Source organism: Engystomops pustulosus, chromosome 9 (assembly GCF_040894005.1).
Source record: "Engystomops pustulosus chromosome 9, aEngPut4.maternal, whole genome shotgun sequence".
NCBI classification, from domain to species: Eukaryota; Metazoa; Chordata; class Amphibia; order Anura; family Leptodactylidae; genus Engystomops; species Engystomops pustulosus.
Window position 1 is genome coordinate 12,500,043 of NC_092419.1, and position 20,292 is coordinate 12,520,334.

Here is a 20,292-nt window from a genome sequence, read left to right on the forward strand (position 1 = left end):
GGACCAGGAAGTAGAGACCACTGAGGTACTCAGGAGGAACAGGAAGTAGAGATCTGTAAGAAGCCAGGACCAGGATGTAGAGACCACTAAGGTACTCAGAAGGACCAGGAAGTAGAGACCACTGAGGTAATCAGGAGGACCAGGAAGTAGAGACCACTGAGGTAATCAGGAGGACCAGGAAGTAGAGATCATTGAGGTACTTAGGAGGACCAGGAAGTAGAGACCATTGAGGTACTTAGGAGGACCAGGAAGTAGAGACCACTGAGGTACTTAGGAGGACCAGGAAGTAGAGACCACTGAGGTTCTTAGGAGGACCAGGAAGTTGAGACCAGTGAGAAGCCAGGAACAAATAAGAAATAGATTCTCACAAGGACCAAGAAGTAGAGACCAGTGAAGTATGCAGGGTTACCAGATATTAGAGACCACTGCGATACCCAGGAGGGCCAGAAAGTAGAGACCAGTGAGATGCCCAAGAGGAACATGATATAGATACCAGTGAGATATCCAGGAGGTGATAGAATGACAGCTTTGGGGAAACACCAGATGTTTTTGGATGTCAGCATTTTTTTACCCTTGTTTCACCACTGGACAATCCATTCTAGATGAGGAACAGCAAGGTTCCCCAGACCCCAGACCTTGTTTATTCACCCGGTTGTGGTACAGGCTGTTCTACAGTGACAATTTCATAAATCTCCCCCACCACCTCTATCTCCAGATGTATTGCACCTCCAAATTCCAGGCATTGTCCTGGACAATGTTCCCTTCCCCCCTTTTCCGCTCCCTTTATCACTGAGCTAAAAAGCTTGGAATTGCATCAGTGCATATCTTCTAATATAGGATTTGTATTGATCATATTCTTTGTGTAATGTCTCTACGAAGCAATTATGTTCCTCAATGAGATATTTTAAGACTTATTAAATCCATAAATTTCTGACAAGAAGGAAGCCGAGAAAACGTCTCACACTGTTATATCTTCTACAGAGACCTCAATCTGCCAGTTAACACTATCTAAGATTGACCTTTTAGTGGCTTTTTTGGTCGCGCAGCTGAGATAGCAAATAACCAAGAATTATTAATGTTTTCCATCTTTTCTCACAAGAATTGTGCTAGAGCAGCACAACTATTTTCAGCTCGAAAGCTTCTACATCGGAAAGCATCGTCAATATAGGCTGAATTTCTGCAGTGAAGTCTTCCTATGATAAAAAAAATTGTCTATTTTTAAAGGGTTTTCCCATGAAAAAAGTCCTTAAATTTCAACCCCCTAGTGATGTTTACACAATAAAGATCATTTTAACCCCCTTACTTTACAATATTACTCAGTTTTATTGCTGTTTTAGCTCCTATCACTCAGAGTGTGTCTCTAAGACACTTCATGATTCCTCTGTGCTATGTGATGCTGTGTGCTGACAATGTGCTTCGATTATCAGGGTACAGGGTTATCTACACTTTTGTTCAGCTTCTAAACATCCTAATAGTATCTGACACATAGAAAAAGAGAGATGAGAGAGATCAGAGCTGAGAAATGATGAGATCCATGAGATGGATATAACACACAATTACACTCTCAGCTCTACTTTATGTCAGCTATGACACACAGAGTCAGCTCTGCTATATGCCTCCCTTCCAAATAAAGACAATAAGGCTCATTTACTTACTCGGTCCAGTCGTGATCCCGCGGCGCGTTGTCCAATGAGGATTCGGGTCTGCCGGGATTCACTAAGGTTGTGCGCCCGGAGTTCATCTTCTTCTTCCCGGTGCATGTAATTGATTGATCTTGCGACACAAAATGTTTTTTAAATCCTGAGGTTTTTCCGAATCCGTCAGGTTGTCTGACGGCCATGCAGCCCGATTTCTGTTGTGTGAAAGTCGGCACTGATGCGCCAAAATCCGATCGAGTGCGCCAAAATCTCGGGGCAATTCGGCGCAAATCGTAAATCGTCAGGAAACCCGATGAAAGAGCGTCCGACTGACCCCTTAGTAAATGAGCCCCATTTTCTTGTCTGTAGCTTGTGGAGTCTCTGCACGCTGCTTGCTGGTAGGAAGTGCCTGTACTTGAGCTGTCTTGTAAAGAAGGGGCAGGAGGCAGAGAGCACTGCAGTGGGCAGACAAGAGAAGAACAGTCCCAGCTGGGCCAAAGATGTTGGCGATTGACCAATCAGTGACCTGATATATATATGACCAGGCTCCTTCCAAAATGACATTGATAGTCTGTACTCAGGTAAGTCAATGCAACATTTACATAAGGCAGGCCACTAAATAATGAAGAGTTTTTATCCCTAGAGAAAGTCATTAAGAGATGGCCCTCGATAGGCTTACACATTAGTCAACTGTTTGCCAAAAATAGTTGGGTCATTGCTTTCCATCCATGAACCTCATACTCTTGTATAATCATGGAAGATCTCAATGTGAATACAGGAATGAGCCACTGCCAGAAACTTCCGGGGATGGCTTATCTCCAGGGAAAGGAAAAGGAGCCCAACATGCTAGACCCTTGGTTTGGCATAACATTTGCTTTTCCGAACAGTTGGGAAACCACCCGAGGTCCAAATTATACCAGAATAAACCAAAGATCCAAAAGTAATCCAAAGCAAGGAGAAATCCCATGACAGAGATGGTGGAGAATGGATCCACCAATACCTGTGATACTTTTGGATATGACCATATGTAAATGCTCCATGGATTTTGTCTATATCTTGAAGGTGAGAGAAATTGCTTTATTGGACCTCAATTTATCCCGTGTTCTTGTGTCTCTTCTACCACCTCTACTGATAAAGGTTTTCATGTCTGTTATTATCAAGCAAACGAATGGAAACATATAGAATGAAAATACTTCGGGTCACCATTGATTTCGGTTAAGCTCGTAATAATCAAACACTCAAGATGTAGAAGTATGATTTATCGAGGGTAAAGCCTACAAGACTCCGAAGGCCAAACACCATTAGAAACATCTCAGGAGAACATCAAGCTTCTCCCGCCTCATTGTTCCTGGCACCACAATATGAAAACGGGGAAAAATACTTGGATTCATGGTTGAGTAAAAAGGCGGACACCACTACAGAGAAAAGAAGATCAATGCTCTTCTTAGATATTCCGAAAACTTTAGATGTTCCTCAAGCTGTTTAGTGCAGCGTTTTCTAGAGACATGAATCAAATATGGATCTCTTTGAACAACACAGGTCCCAATATGTCTGATTTTAAGCAAATACAGCATTCTGTAGTAAGAATATCAAACTCCTAGTCAAGATGAGAAGATGATTTTACCGCTTCATTACCTGGACAGCTTGCCACTATTTAACTCCTTGAGGTTGCCGACCCCTTACGGATGGTTTTTTTAATCTCTGCATTCTTCAAACAATAACTTATTTTTTAATGAAAATAGTTTGTCGATATTTTTGGGCATTAGAGGTGCTAACAGGGATTTTATCTTTACAGACCATGAGATAATCGTCTAGTGGCCTCTCACAACATGGGGAATGTTTATAGGGTTTTTAGAGGCAGTAAAGGCAAGAATACCCAACACTTACTGATCTTGACATCCATAGCTGTTAGGACCCCCATCAATACCAAGAATGGACCCACTAGCCATGATGGCATTTTCATGGCACTAGGTTACTCTTGACATAAACATTCCTTAGATAGTGATCACTTAAGATTGATACTTAGGGGCTCATTTTCGCCGGGTTAATCGACGATTTCCATTTTGTGCCCTGAATTGCCGGCGCATGCGATCGGATTTTGGAGCATCGGCGCTGGCTTGCACACGGCAGAAATAGGGGGGCGGGCCGTCGCACAACCCGATGGATTCTGACAAACCGCGGGATTTAACATTAAGAAATGTGTCGCAAGACACGCACTTACAAGCACCGGTAAGAAGCAGGTGAGCTCCGCGTACCTCAGCACGAAAGCCACGGTTGCAGGAAGTTGGGTGAACGACCTTAGTGCTTTGCGGCAGACCCGAATCCTCGTCAGACAATGCACCGCGGGATCGCGACAGGACCGGGTAAGTAAATCTGCCCCATAGGGTGTCGCGATACCATGGTGCATTGTCCGATGAGGATTCGGGTCTGCCGCGATTCACTAAGGTCGTGCGCCCGAGTTCCTGCATCCATTGCTTCCCCGCCGAGGTCCACCGGAGTTCACCTGCTTCTTCCCGGTGCTTGTAAGTGCGTGTCTTGCGACACAATTCTAAATGTTAAGTTCCGTGGTTAGTCCGAATCCGTCCGACGGCCCGCCCCCTGTTTTCTGCCGCATGCAAGCCGGCGCCGATGCGCCAAAATCTGATTGCATGCGCCAAAATCATGGGGCAATTCAGTGCGCAAATGGAAATCGTCAGGAAACCTGACGAAAATGTGCTCCGCGGACCCTGAGTAAATGAGCCCCATAGTGTAAATCAATGTCATAGCTATAGGGAAATCAGAGGTACCAGTCACCACCAGGCCACGGAGTCTAATGGACCCTCTGGCCTCTTTGAAACATAAGAAGACATCAGTATTTAAAACGGCATAGAGTAGAAAGTGGGAGCTGGTACAGATTATCCATTGGGGCCCAGAAGCTTGCGGTTATGTCTCTAGTATTTATACTGTAGGACGTTCCCTTCTAGTGACCAGTGATTGGAAAGCCATCAGTCTTGGTCCACCAGAGCACCAGCTGATCCTCCAGTGAGCTAAGGCCCTAACTGAATCCTGGACAGCAAAATTCTAACACATGTCAACCCAATTTGGAAACCTACTAGGGTCTATTCCCTAATAGGGTGGACCCCCAGAATAAGTTTATCTGGTGGGCCTGGGGAAGCCTATTCTGACACTGATCACCATCATTAGTAAGTTATGACTTAAAGCCAAAATTGGTGGGGAAACTCATTAAAGGTCGATGACACCATCTTGTAAATCTGTTCTGTACTTGTCATAATTGAAGCATTTTTGCGCCATATTGAGCCTTCATGCAAAATCTATATGAACCCATGTGTAGGTTTTTATAATGGGTTCCTCTTTGTTAGGGGTTCACATAGGATTATAGGGGTTCTAGTAAAAATAAGAAACTGCAGGTACCTACTGGATCTCTGTATACTTCCAATTTCACAGCGTAATGTGTGGTACAAACGTATATAGAATGTTTATCATAAACCTTATTCCGCTCCATTTTCCAATTCTCCGCATGAAGCCTCCGATGTAAACAATAGAGGTTTTCATATAGAGGTTGTCATAGCTACATCCAAGGACACATCTAAATCCGTAATGTAACTTTATTTCCTTTATTCGTACCTTTTTTTGTATTTTTGATGGATTCCGACTAAATGTCATAGAACAAGTACTAAGGGGGTCTCTATGTTTCGGATGCACTCACAGGGGGTCTGGATTGTTTGGGTGGACAAAATGTAAGTACTAGGGAACAGGGAAATCCCCCTGGGGGTCAGGGGTACTGAAAAAAAGCGTACTAACCCTGATCCGACTAACATTTCCAGTTTTGCTCCAGTCTTCAGTGGCATTGGTGCCTTCAGAAGTGCCGATGGGAAGGGGACATGTTTTGGCCAATCAGATGGCTCCTCAGACCATGGGACGTCAATTCCTCCTATATCACAAGTGTTGTCCCGCTGTCTGCAGAATCTCACTGGTTGGCTGAGGTCTGTCCATTGACCCTGGACAATTCTGATGGAGTTAGGACCTTGGAGCTACAATGGACCTGCCCCAGGGGGTTTTCCATGAATCCAGGAAGATAGACATGGGCAGTCTGGCTCTTCTCAGTCAGCTAGATCACTAGGCTCAGTACACTGAAAATAGTCGAATCTTATAACCGCTGAATGGTTCCCTATTAAATATAATATAGGGAGTCTCCTTTCAGGGGTGGAGTCAGTTATCTAGGGGCGGAGTTAACAGAGCCACCGACTCCCTGCCCGGAGCCGACAAGTTTAGTGGGATTTTAAGATATAGGAAAGGGTCAGGTGTCCTAGTGCCCCTTTTTAGTATTGAAAGAGATGGTGGAAGACCCTTTAAACCAACTTTTTGCAACTACCTGGTGAAACATGTGTCTCTCCAGTGCTACAACTATTCCATGTCAACACAGGAATTTAGAAAACTCTCTAGAAAACATTGATAACATATCCATAAAATAGGGTTTCGATATCAGATTTGTGGTGGTCTAACATCTGGTACCCTCATAGATCAGCTTTTGCCAGTATGGAGAATGAGACAGGAAGCAGACAGCGCCATTCTCCGTGTGGTGGTGAAAACGGTTTATTGCGGTAACTCGGTTCTGCCACAAAGAATGGATTTGTCTGTGTTCATTCTGTATATCAGCTGATGATAGGGGGTACCATTAAAGGGGTTTTTCCAGGAATCAAGTTATGTCCTATCCACAGGGTAGAGCCTAACTTATCGGCGGGGGTCTCATCGATGAGACGACCACAGATCACAAGAACCGGAGGTCCAGTGGGGTTCAATGTACTCCCATCGGACCCCTTGAGATGAACAGAACAGCTAGTGGTACATGGCCGGGATGCCCTATTCATCTCTATGGATATTGTAGAATATGGAGCTCGGCAATCTCCATCAGCTCCATAGAGTTGAACGGGGTAGCCTGGCCATGTACGGCCGGCAGCTCCGCTCATCTTTGGGAGTGACAAGGGGTACAGCAGGCCCCCCGTTCTTGTGATGTGTGGGGCTCTCCTCACTTAAACCACCAACGATAAGCAAGTTAGGCCTTATCCTGTAGACGGGGCCTAACCTGTTTCTTGGGAAAACCCCTTTAACCCCCAATGGGGTAGATCATGAAAAATTGCTCTGTAGGCATCAAAATCCTCCACTGCAAATGTGAACATAGTCTTATACAGATGGAAGAGAAAATAACTGGACAACCAATTCCTCATGTTACATCATGTATCCTGGAGACATACATGTCGTACCTACCTTATACCAGTGCAGGGATGTTACATCTTGGAGTTAGCGAGCCAGAGTCACTGTCATGTATACATTGCAACGAAGGAGCTCATCCAGATCTGAAAAACGAGACAGACATTTATGAGAGTCGTAAAGACGGCCGGGTGTAAATCACTCAGGTGAGGTAACAATGAGCACAAATATTTCTAATAAACCTTTTAGATCTGCATTTCATTGTTATAAAAGACGACTTTATATTGTGCTAACAAAGTCGGTAATAAAAGCAACATTTTACTGTATACACCTGACAGTTTTCATGATTAAGTCTTAAATCCTACAGGCCCCAGACGAACGGCAGAGATTCCCGGCACAAAAGATCAATACAGTTTTCAGGTTTAAAGAAAGGGATTTAAATACAGATTATTAAGTGAACCTCCTCGACCATGTATCAGCGCCGGCCCGGAGGACTTCCAAAGCTTCTATAGATCAGAGTGGAGCTGAGTGTGATAAAAAGGGTCCCGACCCCCAAGACAAAGGCACGTGTACAAAAGGAGAAGCTACTGTGGAGCCCATGGAAAGAGGAGACCCAGCTATAGTCAGTAAAACCACCAGGGGGTCAGCTATCGTCTTCTACAGGAAGTAGCTATCTCTGTCCGCTCCTCGGGGGTGTAACTCAATGGAGAAGCAGTAACCAGAACCCATCATGTGCCCAGTTTACTGAACTCCAGTCTTCTCCTAAGGACATGAGAAGAGGTTGATCAGAAATACCACGGACTGAAAACTTGGGGTTTAAAGTTGTTTAGCACCTACTCTCCAGATACAGTACCAGAACCAAGCTTCTTGGCAAGAAAGGGGGAATGTCGTGGTTTTCTCATTTTAGGGCTCAGTTTTGGGAGCTTTGAAGGAGTTTTCCAAGGTCTTTGATGGGATATTGATGCTTCTTGTTGGGAGGCGGCACATATAAATGAGTAGTGCATGGCTGGTGACCTTTCTCCTTCACATCTCTAATGGGAAATAGATCACTTGGTGAAAAGTTTGGGTGGTCACGGGCCCCACCGTGCCCTAAATGGCCATAGAACCATTCATATTATAGTTCACTACCGGATTATACCTGCTTCTTCTGAACCCCTCACCCCCACAAAAACAAGTTATGGCCCTCTGCTGCACCTGCTCTCTTTTCTTAATGTAAGCCACTGCCCAATATTTTCACTAGAATATTGTGGGGGGGAGGGGGGGGGATTTATCAAGGCTGTATCATGTACTTCTTCTGATGTCAGATATACTAAGAGACCAGAGCATCTTAGTATAACCGGTGTGACGTACGGGGTGGGCCAGCTCTTGATAGATCCCCCCCATTTAATTTAAAGGGAACCAGTGTTTTGGACCACCATACCATCAGCATGGTATTAAGTAGCTGGAATTTAGTCTCAAACTTATTAAGCTCACCAATGTTGGAATAGTTACAGGGGGTAAATGTACTAGATGTCCGATGACTTGGTTCTGTTTCAGTCCCCTGGTGCATGTACATTGAGGTCTCAAAGCTTTGCTGCGCATGCGCCGATGTCAAAGCATACACAGTGACGTACTGAATTTGGCCTCAACTGGCTCAATGCGTAGCGTAAACCTCCAGCACCTTCTCTCTGTATTACCTCCACTTCCTGGTGACAACACATTTAATAGATCTGGAACCCCAAAGCTGCATAAAGGCATGGGTGCGGTTTAGTGCCCCCAAAAACACCTCACAGGTTCCCTTTAAACACTCATTTGGTCAGATGAAGGAGCAATGAATTATTCCATGGTGCCCATTTAGATGAATGAGGGAGAACGTCTCTCTGTAATGGCTCGTTGGAGCGTGTATAACTTTCATTGTATATCCTGTAAATATCAGTGATGTCACCATTGGACTCTACCTTTGTGCAACGTCTACATAATCTCTTACAAATGAGCCTCATGCAATATTGCATATGGTCAGCATTCAGCATCTCATCCTCCTTTATCCAGGGGAATCTAGAATAATCAATTTTGATTGAAAAGGATTAGGTTTTGTCTACCGATCCAGAAATAATTACATCATCGTCTCTGTTGGGTCACGGGACATGAGTTAAAGGGAACCTGTCATCACGTACCCTCTTTTAGACTCGCCCATGTCCCCACAGACAATAAACAGCATATCCCAAACAGTAATTCATAAAAATTCTGCCCTTTTTAGTTAAACATTAAATTAGATTTATGTTTACCTGGCTCTCTTCCAGTTTGTGTCCCTAGGTCCCTGGGGCATGTTCAGCCCCGCCCCCTCTGGTAAATTGCTCATCACCCAAAAACTCCCTCCTTCCTTTCACTCCTTGCCCTCTGCTCTTCTTCTTGACCACAGAAATCTAATCTGGCACTTGCTCGATTAGCAACTACTTTTGGACATGCGCAGATGCAGTCCTGACAACCGGCCCATCTTCACTACTATCTACGCATGCGCAACATCATGCACAGGTCTGCTAGACAATGGGGCACCAGCAGGTAAACAAATTCCGTAATGTGAGTTGCGTACCCGGCTCACTGCCTGGCAACATGGAGTGCAATGCGGTGCATGCAGAGATAGCCGGTTGTCGGGACTGCATCTGCACATGTCCAGAAGTAGGTGCTGACCACCTGTGGTCAGTGAGAAGAGGAGGAGAGGACAAGTAGTGACTGGGAGGAGGGAGGGTTTTTGTTTTTTTAGGTCCCAGATGATGAGTGTTTTCTGGAAGGGGCGGGACTCTGCTCCTTGTTGAACACTCCCCAGGGACCCAGGACACAAGCTGGCAAGGAGCCAGGTCAACTTTAATCTATCTGATTACTGTTTCCCATCTGTGGGGACATAGTGAGTCTAAAAAAGGGTCTCTGTTGACAGTTTCCCTTTAAATAGATATTATAATATATAATTATGTTAGATATTACTTAAGCTAAGAAGCCAATTTCTTGGACACCCCTGGGTATGTCAGTCAATGCTGTAAGGGAGGTTCCATATTTAATTAACTCGTTCATCAATATGGTGTTGTTGGAGATACAACATCTGGCATCCCCAACAAGTCATTAGTACTTTTGGCCAAGAAAACCCCTTTACCACTACCCTAAAAATAGGCATTCAAATGCTGTGGGGTTACAGTATGTTTGCCCTGGGGTTAGAGACTTAGCAGTCAGCTTAATACCAGGTAGATTTTCGATAAATTCTCAGATGCCAATATATTCAGTGACTACATTATATTATCACTATTTCAATTACAGTAATTAAAAAGGTGAGAACGATGCAGAGTTATTTCTGCTGCCTGTAGACAATTGGGTGGCTGCGTTGTTTTCCTGTATAGCAACAGAGGATGTTTTTGCCTCCTAACATTACTTCGTGTAGCATCTGCAGGTTCCAGCTGGCCATAAAAACATCCATATGGTCCCTGCAATGAGTATGGGTCCACATCAATCCTGTCGTAGGTAATTATGAATCCCATCAATAGAATGTAAAATGTAAGCAAGATCAGTGACATCCCCTTTAACGTTCAATCCCCTTTAACAAATATTACTTATATTAGGCCCCTGGACATTGGGACTGAGAAGTAAATAAACAAATGAAGATCAAAGCAAATTTGCAAATATTGTTACTTAATAATCTGCTATTTGTAACAGACTACAAAAAGACTCTGTGTAGTCAGCTCCTCCCATCTGCTTTGTACTTTTGATAACATGTACTTGGTACATGAGGAAGTAGTTGGTGGTATTTTTTTTTTACCATGGAAATATATATACAGTAGATGGAAAACCAAGAAGTGATTATTAGCATTTACCTGACACCTGTACCATACTTTGTGTCAAGGTCATATAGAGATCACTGTACAGTAGGTCTGTACAGGGTTTTCAATTAATCGGTCCAAAAGCATCATTTCGTAGTAGAGAGTAGAAGTGGACAAGTAGAGCCCTCTAGTTGGTGCACCACCATGAGGATCGGTGGTGTAGTATTTGAGCAGCACCTAGTTGAACATCAGCCAGGATGTAGAAACATGTAGGACGCACATGGGCTTAAGTATGTAGCGATCATGAAACTATGGAAATGAAGGGTTCCCACCCAACGGCGTGACATCTGGACTGATTAAGCATGAGGTCCACCTCAATCCAAACATTCTGTAACTTCCAAACCAGTTGCCTCTTGAGATGATCTCCCAACCACTAAGCCCGTAGCCTCTACCATTACTTAAGTAAAACCCCCATCAAATCGATCCATGATGTTTATTATGATTGTTTTCACCTTTTTTTATATTATACAGAAAACAATAGGAAAATTATAATTCGGAAGTTGCCTAAAAAATCACAATAGGTGGATATAACGTCTACACGTGTCCATAAACACTAATGAGTCTCCATTCCTGGCGTGGGTCATTGATGCACAAGTAACTTGATTTTTTACTACAATTTAACATTTCTTGGTGACGACCAATTGCGCAATAGGCGGTAGACAACGCTTCCCTCCGAAGTTCTTGTGTGTTGTCACCTTCTACTATATAGAGATGCGGCTAATTCCTCTATAAAACTAATTAAATCGCAGAATTTTTGTTCTGAAGAATTTATTACTCATCACCACAGCGCAGTGAGCAATACATCGCATATGTTTGGCAAATGAACGGTGTTACAAAATGTGTTCCGAATTAGTCTCAACCGATTGACACCATAGTAGAATAGGAAGCACATCATGAATGGAGTCATAAGTCCAAGTATTCATCTGATGGATGTTACTATCAATAAATCTTTTCTTTCTGACCCCTTCTCTTTCACAACCTCAACTCCATCTTACGATGATCTGACTTACCCGTTCTGGTTGCAAAATGATGGCTTCCCAACGCCTCATTCCTACTCCCCATCCTAAAATTGGCCATACCTATAGATTAGCTGTTGATCCATAGATTTCAGACCCAACAGGATGGAAGTTGGTTAAAACGTTGTATAGGTCACCAATTATTTCCAAGATTAGACATGTCCTATTTCTTCACGGCATATGGCGTCGTGCACCATATATCCCTGTGGAGAGGGGTGGGGGTGAGCAGCGCTGCCGTGTGCACACGGTGCTATGGTGCGGCGAGCAATGACAGTCTGAATATAGCCTAAGGATTATCAAAAAAGCTTCATTACAGACACCTTACAGCTAATCTTTGCAGCCTGGGACTATAGTAACATCCAGAGAGGTCACCAGAGGTCACAGTGGGCTTACTAGGGGTCATCTGTAAGTCGGGTGTCCTGAAGTAGGGGACCGCCTGTACTTATTTATTCAAACTTAAAAAAAAACAAATAAAAAGAGATTTGAAATAGGAAGATTGGTATTGTAGGTAGTGGAGCAGCGGGTCGAGCATACCTACTGTCGCTCCACCCAATCCTACCAGAGAGTTGGGAGGGGCAGAGCACTTGTCTATTCCATTCACTCTTCCGGAGTGTGTCAGAGATAAGGAAGAGTTATTATTATTGCCCATTTGTGATGTTCCCTATACTACTGAATGGAGCGGCAGTAAGTATACTCGACTTTAGACCCGATCAATTAGTTACCCACATTCTCACAATCAGTTGTGGGACCCCCAATAATCAGATCTTGTAGCTAGGGCACAACAATCAGCCTTTGGCACAACCCCTTTAACCCAAAGATTATGTAAGATTATTTTTAACGTTTTTCTTTCTCGTTTATCTCATGATCCTCCCGTGTTCATTACATGTTCATGGATACATTACCAGCTGCGTTATCTGACTATTCCTCAATTATTCCTCCGCACCCCCCGGGGCATAATTATGTGGATTTCCATTACGGGCTTATGGATAATTAAGCGGCACACAAAAATCCATGTCCAATTTACAACGTACCTGTCATACATGCAAATCACATCCCACGTCCCAAAAGGAACAATTATACTTTTCATTCTTCCAGGATGACGATCCGGCCTACATGGACTTCTGTCCGTACACCTTCCCTGGTCCAGGCAGGATCTGAGTTATGGGGTGGGGTGGGGGCGGGGGCGTCTGGTGCAGATTTTGGATCACAGCCCGGTAACTTCATGCGCCTCCTCTCCTTTCCAGGCCTGGATTTACATCTGACGGACGTCTGACTGGTGTAATCCGGTTACTGGGTCATTTGCTCTCTGTGTTATTATAACTAGAGATGAGTTGATAAATGTCACATTCATTTCTATTCTTTATCTAATGACAGATAAATTACACACTGACGCTCAGAACTCGCGGCGCGCACAACTGATTCGTAGCTTCTGACCCTCACAGACGGAAATTAGTATTTGAAGGAACGGAATGAAGCTTAAAGGGGTTGTGTCAGATGTTGTGGTAGTAAAACCAAACCCTTTATTTAAAAAAATGGTCTTAAATTGCAATTCCTGACACGGCCTTAGAGTAAAGGTGGCGCTGTTTCTGGAAAAAGGTAGCTGGGTTTGTTTAGCATATGACATTGTCCATTTAAAGTTTCATGGTCACGGTTTCTTAAAAGAATTTTCTTACATTTAGATGTAGATATCCCTTTAAAGGCCGCACACAAAAACACCATCAAGACTACAAAACCGCTACAATATACAATAATATATCATTCATAAATCATTCCAGCTGGACACTAACCCAACTCATTAATGGCTCTAAAAGTATGGTAAACCTCACATCTAAGTGTGTAATCTATGTTTTTTTGGTGGTATCCCTTTAAAAAAGACCTATTGCCACCTCCACCAACTCTAAATACATTTGATAGATTTTGCTCCACTGATTCCGACGCAGTTGAAATTTTTTCTCTAGCCCACACCATTCCAGAGAAATCAATGCCTTTCATTAGGCTTTCTTCTGTCAAGTAGGTGGGAGCAGACATCCTGGCACCTCCCTCCTGACAATAGATATCCTAATTAGCATATAAGATGATAAAACTCATATCATAATATCTTGGGAACGGTAGGGCCTAGAGAAAAAATTCCAACTGTTCCAGAATCAGCGGAGAGAGACCTATCAAAGGGGTAGAGCGGGTGGAAGGTTCCAAAAAGTAACCAAGCTTTCCTATTGGTTACATTTTTGGGGGGAAATCTGGTGGAAAAGCGACCATAATAGCTGTAGCAGATGATGTAGGCAAGCGATTTTCGCTAACTAGATTTTCTCGTACATAACTCCTCTCCTGATCTCTAGATTGCTGTTTGCCATTACATGAGAGACACAGGAAAATCGTCTTTCCATCCCGCAGCCGCGTCTACGAGCCGCTAAATGGGACTGTTAAATAAATGAAATTCGCTGGAGCATAATGGTGGAAATGAAAAGAAGACATTACAGCCCGGGAATGGCTTCCTGTGCCTCCTAACGTTCCTGCTCAGTAAAAAGTTTGGTAATTGTGTTCTTATTGTGTGTTCTGTCTGTCTGGAACAATAAAGCTGCAGGGGAAAGCGGCGACGGCTGTAAACAGGCGCTGCCTATGTCCCACCCATGTAGCAGAGCTCAACCCGCACTGGAGAGGACTGTGACGAACCCTCTGCTGTGACAAGTCTGAAGCCTCTTTAGGGTTTTCACCCCTTGAATGTAAATAATAATGGGGCACATTTTCTTACCCGGTCCAGTCGCGATCCAGCTGCACGCTCTCCGACGAGGATTCGGGTCTGCCGGGATTCAGTAAGGTCGTGCGCCCGATATCCAGCAGGTGTCGCTGCTGCGCCGAGGTCCGCCGGCGTTCACCTTCTTCGTCCCGGTGCATGTGAGTGCTGATCTTGCAACGTTTTTTAAATTCTGCGGATTTTCCGAATCCGTCGGGATGTCCGACCCCCCAATTTTTGTCGCGTGAAAGCCAGCGCCGATCGGTGCAAATCGGAAATCGTCAGGAAACCCGACGAAAGTGCGCAATTTGGACCCTTAGTAAATGAGCCCCAATGTTTCAGATCAAAGACAGACAGCAGAGATCCTGAAAATTATACATTTAAGTACATTTAAAATGACACATTCGATACAACTAGAAATACATTGGGGGTCATTTACTTAGGGCCTGATTCGTGTTTTCCCGACGTGTTACCCGATTTGCGCCGATTTTCCCTGAATTGCCTCGGGATTTTGGCGCACGCGTTCAGATTGTGGCGCATTGGCGCCGGCGTGCATGCGACGGAAATCGGGGGCGTGGCCGAGAGAAAACCCGACGGATTCGGAAAAACCGCCGCATTTATGCGCTTACCTTCACTCGGCTCGGCTTGGTGAACTCCAGTGCATTCAGCGCAGCAGCGACACCTGGTGGACGTCGGAGGAACTGCCTTAGTGAATCGCCGGAAGACCTGAATCGCCGCAGGATCGCGAATGGACCGGGTAAATAAATCTGCCCCATTAATTCTAAGTTTTTATCTTTATGAACTTTTATAGTTTAAAGGGGCGGTTGACTCCGCCCATTAGTGTTAAAAGATCCCGCCCACTGGACTCCTGAACTGGACTGGATTTTCAACATTACAAGGATCCCTTTAAGGACCAATGTTAAACTTTAGTTTTGTCTGCACTGAAGGTCTGGATCTCCCCGGACCTGCGCAGGGTTATGACCACGAAGCAAAACAAGGAATAAAATATTCAGCTAAATCGCTCACATTGACAAAATTCATGAAATCCTCCTGTAGAACAAGAGAAGTTCTGCAGATGTCCATAAAATGTTATTGGGCTCGTTTAATAAGGCAATGAAAACATGGAAATGTGCCGCTTTGTTGGTAGCAGCTCAACTCAATTCGGTTTTAGGAGCAACATAATTTTATTAAATATCCCCAGTACTTATACTTTACCAATAACATCAACATTAACCCCAAATTTCCATCATATAAAATTTCCAGTGGCTTGTAATATTCTGTCTCTAAGAGAAATGTATACTAATGTATTTATTATCTCTGTACTGTGACGTTACTGTGTGTATTATCTCTGTACTGTGACATCACTGTGTGTATTATCCTGTACTGTGACATCACTGTGTGCATTATCCCTGTACTGTGACATCACTGTGTGTATTATATCTGTACTGTGACATCACTGTGTGTATTATCTCTGTACTGTGACATCACTGTGTGTATTATCCCTGTACTGTGACATCACTGTGTGTATTATCCCTGTACTGTGACATCACTGTGTGTATTATATCTGTACTGTGACATCACTGTGTGTATTATCTCTGTACTGACATCACTGTGTGTATTATCCCTGTACTGTGACATCACTGTGTGTATTATCCCTGTACTGTGACATCACTGTGTGCATTATCTCTGTACTGTGACGTTACTGTGTGTATTATCCCTGTACTGTGACATCACTGTGTGTATTATCTCTGTACTGTGACATCACTGTGTGTATTATATCTGTACTGTGACATCACTGTGTGTATTATCCCTGTACTGTGACATCACTGTGTGTATTATATCTGTACTGTGACATCACTGTGTGTATTATCTCTGTACTGTGACATCACTGTGTGTATTATCCCTGTACTGTGACATCACTGTGTGTATTATCCCTGTACTGTGACATCACTGTGTGTATTATATCTGTACTGTGACATCACTGTGTGTACTATCCCTGTACTGTGACATCACTGTGTGTATTATCTCTGTACTGTGACATCACTGTGTGTATTATCTCTGTACTGTGACATCACTGTGTGTATTATCCCTGTACTGTGACATCACTGTGTGTATTATCCCTGTACTGTGACATCACTGTGTGTATTATCCCTGTACTGTGACATCACTGTGTGTATTATCCCTGTACTGTGACATCACTGTGTGTATTATATCTGTACTGTGACATCACTGTGTGTATTATCTCTGTACTGTGACATCACTGTGTGTATTATCCCTGTACTGTGACATCACTGTGTGCATTATCTCTGTACTGTGACGTTACTGTGTGTATTATCCCTGTACTGTGACATCACTGTGTGTATTATCCCTGTACTGTGACATCACTGTGTGTATTATCTCTGTACTGTGACATCACTGTGTGTATTATCTCTGTACTGTGACATCACTGTGTGTATTATCCCTGTACTGTGACATCACTGTGTGTATTATATCTGTACTGTGACATCACTGTGTGTATTATCTCTGTACTGTGACATCACTGTGTGTATTATCCCTGTACTGTGACATCACTGTGTGTATTATCCCTGTACTGTGACATCACTGTGTGTATTATATCTGTACTGTGACATCACTGTGTGTATTATCTCTGTACTGACATCACTGTGTGTATTATCCCTGTACTGTGACATCACTGTGTGTATTATCCCTGTACTGTGACATCACTGTGTGCATTATCTCTGTACTGTGACGTTACTGTGTGTATTATCCCTGTACTGTGACATCACTGTGTGTATTATCTCTGTACTGTGACATCACTGTGTGTATTATATCTGTACTGTGACATCACTGTGTGTATTATCCCTGTACTGTGACATCACTGTGTGTATTATATCTGTACTGTGACATCACTGTGTGTATTATCTCTGTACTGTGACATCACTGTGTGTATTATCCCTGTACTGTGACATCACTGTGTGTATTATCCCTGTACTGTGACATCACTGTGTGTATTATATCTGTACTGTGACATCACTGTGTGTACTATCCCTGTACTGTGACATCACTGTGTGTATTATCTCTGTACTGTGACATCACTGTGTGTATTATCTCTGTACTGTGACATCACTGTGTGTATTATCCCTGTACTGTGACATCACTGTGTGTATTATCCCTGTACTGTGACATCACTGTGTGTATTATCCCTGTACTGTGACATCACTGTGTGTATTATCCCTGTACTGTGACATCACTGTGTGTATTATATCTGTACTGTGACATCACTGTGTGTATTATCTCTGTACTGTGACATCACTGTGTGTATTATCCCTGTACTGTGACATCACTGTGTGCATTATCTCTGTACTGTGACGTTACTGTGTGTATTATCCCTGTACTGTGACATCACTGTGTGTATTATCCCTGTACTGTGACATCACTGTGTGTATTATCTCTGTACTGTGACATCACTGTGTGTATTATCTCTGTACTGTGACATCACTGTGTGTATTATCCCTGTACTGTGACATCACTGTGTGTATTATATCTGTACTGTGACATCACTGTGTGTATTATCTCTGTACTGTGACATCACTGTGTGTATTATCTCTGTACTGTGACATCACTGTGTGTATTATCCCTGTACTGTGACATCACTGTGTGTATTATCCCTGTACTGTGACATCACTGTGTGTATTATATCTGTACTGTGACATCACTGTGTGTATTATCCTGTACTGTGACATCACTGTGTGTATTATCCTGTACTGTGACATCACTGTGTGTATTATCCCTGTACTGTGACATCACTGTGTGTATTATCCCTGTACTGTGACATCACTGTGTGTATTATCCTGTACTGTGACATCACTGTGTGTATTATCCCTGTACTGTGACATCACTGTGTGTATTATCTCTGTACTGTGACATCACTGTGTGTATTATCCCTGTACTGTGACATCGCTGTGTGTATTATCTCTGTACTGTGACATCACTGTGTGTATTATATCTGTACTGTGACATCACTGTGTGTATTATTCCTGTACTGTGACATCACTGTGTGTATTATCCCTGTACTGTGACATCACTGTGTGTATTATCCCTGTACTGTGACATCACTGTGTGTATTATCTCTGTACTGTGACATCGCTGTGTGTATTATCTCTGTACTGTGACATCACTGTGTGTATTATATCTGTACTGTGACATCACTGTGTGTATTATTCCTGTACTGTGACATCACTGTGTGTATTATCCCTGTACTGTGACATCACTGTGTGTATTATCCCTGTACTGTGACATTACTGCGTGCATTATCCCTGTACTGTGACATCATTGTGTGTATTATCCCTGTACTGTGACATCATTGTGTGTATTATCTCTGTACTGTGACATCACTGTGTGTATTATCCCTGTACTGTGACATCACTGTGTGTATTATCCCTGTACTGTGACATCACTGTGTGTATTATCTCTGTACTGTGACATCACTGTGTGTATTATCTCTGTACTGTGACATCACTGTGTGTATTATCCCTGTACTGTGACATCACTGTGTGTATTATCCTGTACTGTGACATTACTGCGTGCATTATCCCTGTACTGTGACATCACTGTGTGTATTATCCCTGTACTGTGACATCACTGTGTGTATTATCCTGTACTGTGTCATCACTGTGTGTATTATCCTGTACTGTGTCATCACTGTGTGTATTATCCCTGTACTGTGACATCACTGTGTGTGTATTATCCCTGTACTGTGACATCACTGTGTGTATTATCCCTGTACTGTGACATCATTGTGTGTATTATCTCTGTACTGTGACATCACTGTGTGTATTATCCCTGTACTGTGACATCACTGCGTGTATTATCTCTGTACTGTGACATCACTGTGTGTATTATCCCTGTACTGTGACATCACTGTGTGTATTATCCCTGTACTGTGACATCACTGTGTGTATTATCCCTGTACTGTGACATCACTGCGTGTATTATCTTTGTACTGTGACATCACTGTGTGTATTATCCCTGTACTGTGACATCACTGTGTGTATTATACCTGTACTGTGACATCACTGTGTGTATTATCCCTGTACTGCGACATCACTGTGTGTATTATCCCTGTACTGCGACATCACTGTGTGTATTATCCCTGTACCGCGACATCACTGTGTGTATTATCCCTGTACTGCGACATCACTGTGTGCATTATCCCTGTACTGTGACATCACTGTGTGTATTATCCCTGTACTGTGACATCACTGTGTGTATTATCTCTGTACTGTGACATCACTGTGTGTATTATCTCTGTACTGTGACATCACTGTGTGTATTATCCCTGTACTGTGACATCACTGTGTGTATTATATCTGTACTGTGACATCACTGTGTGTATTATCTCTGTACTGTGACATCACTGTGTGTATTATCTCTGTACTGTGACATCACTGTGTGTATTATCCCTGTACTGTGACATCACTGTGTGTATTATCCCTGTACTGTGACATCACTGTGTGTATTATATCTGTACTGTGACATCACTGTGTGTATTATCCCTGTACTGTGACATCACTGCGTGTATTATCTCTGTACTGTGACATCACTGTGTGTATTATCTCTGTACTGTGACATCGCTGTGTGTATTATCTCTGTACTGTGACATCACTGTGTGTATTATATCTGTACTGTGACATCACTGTGTGTATTATTCCTGTACTGTGACATCACTGTGTGTATTATCCCTGTACTGTGACATCACTGTGTGTATTATCCTGTACTGTGACATTACTGCGTGCATTATCCCTGTACTGTGACATCACTGTGTGTATTATATCTGTACTGTGACATCACTGTGTGTA

At 43.2% G+C, this 20,292-nt stretch overlaps 1 protein-coding gene across 1 annotated transcript in view; it reads right to left on the reverse strand.

Annotated features, from left to right (window-relative positions):
* LRFN1 (leucine rich repeat and fibronectin type III domain containing 1) overlaps window positions 1-20,292 on the reverse strand; it is a 149,805-nt gene that overhangs the window by 53,355 nt on the left and 76,158 nt on the right. Inside the window, exon 2 of the mRNA XM_072123390.1 lies at window positions 6,903-6,991. The gene's annotated coding sequence lies outside the window, so the exon portion shown is untranslated. The remainder of the gene's footprint in view (window positions 1-6,902; window positions 6,992-20,292) is intronic.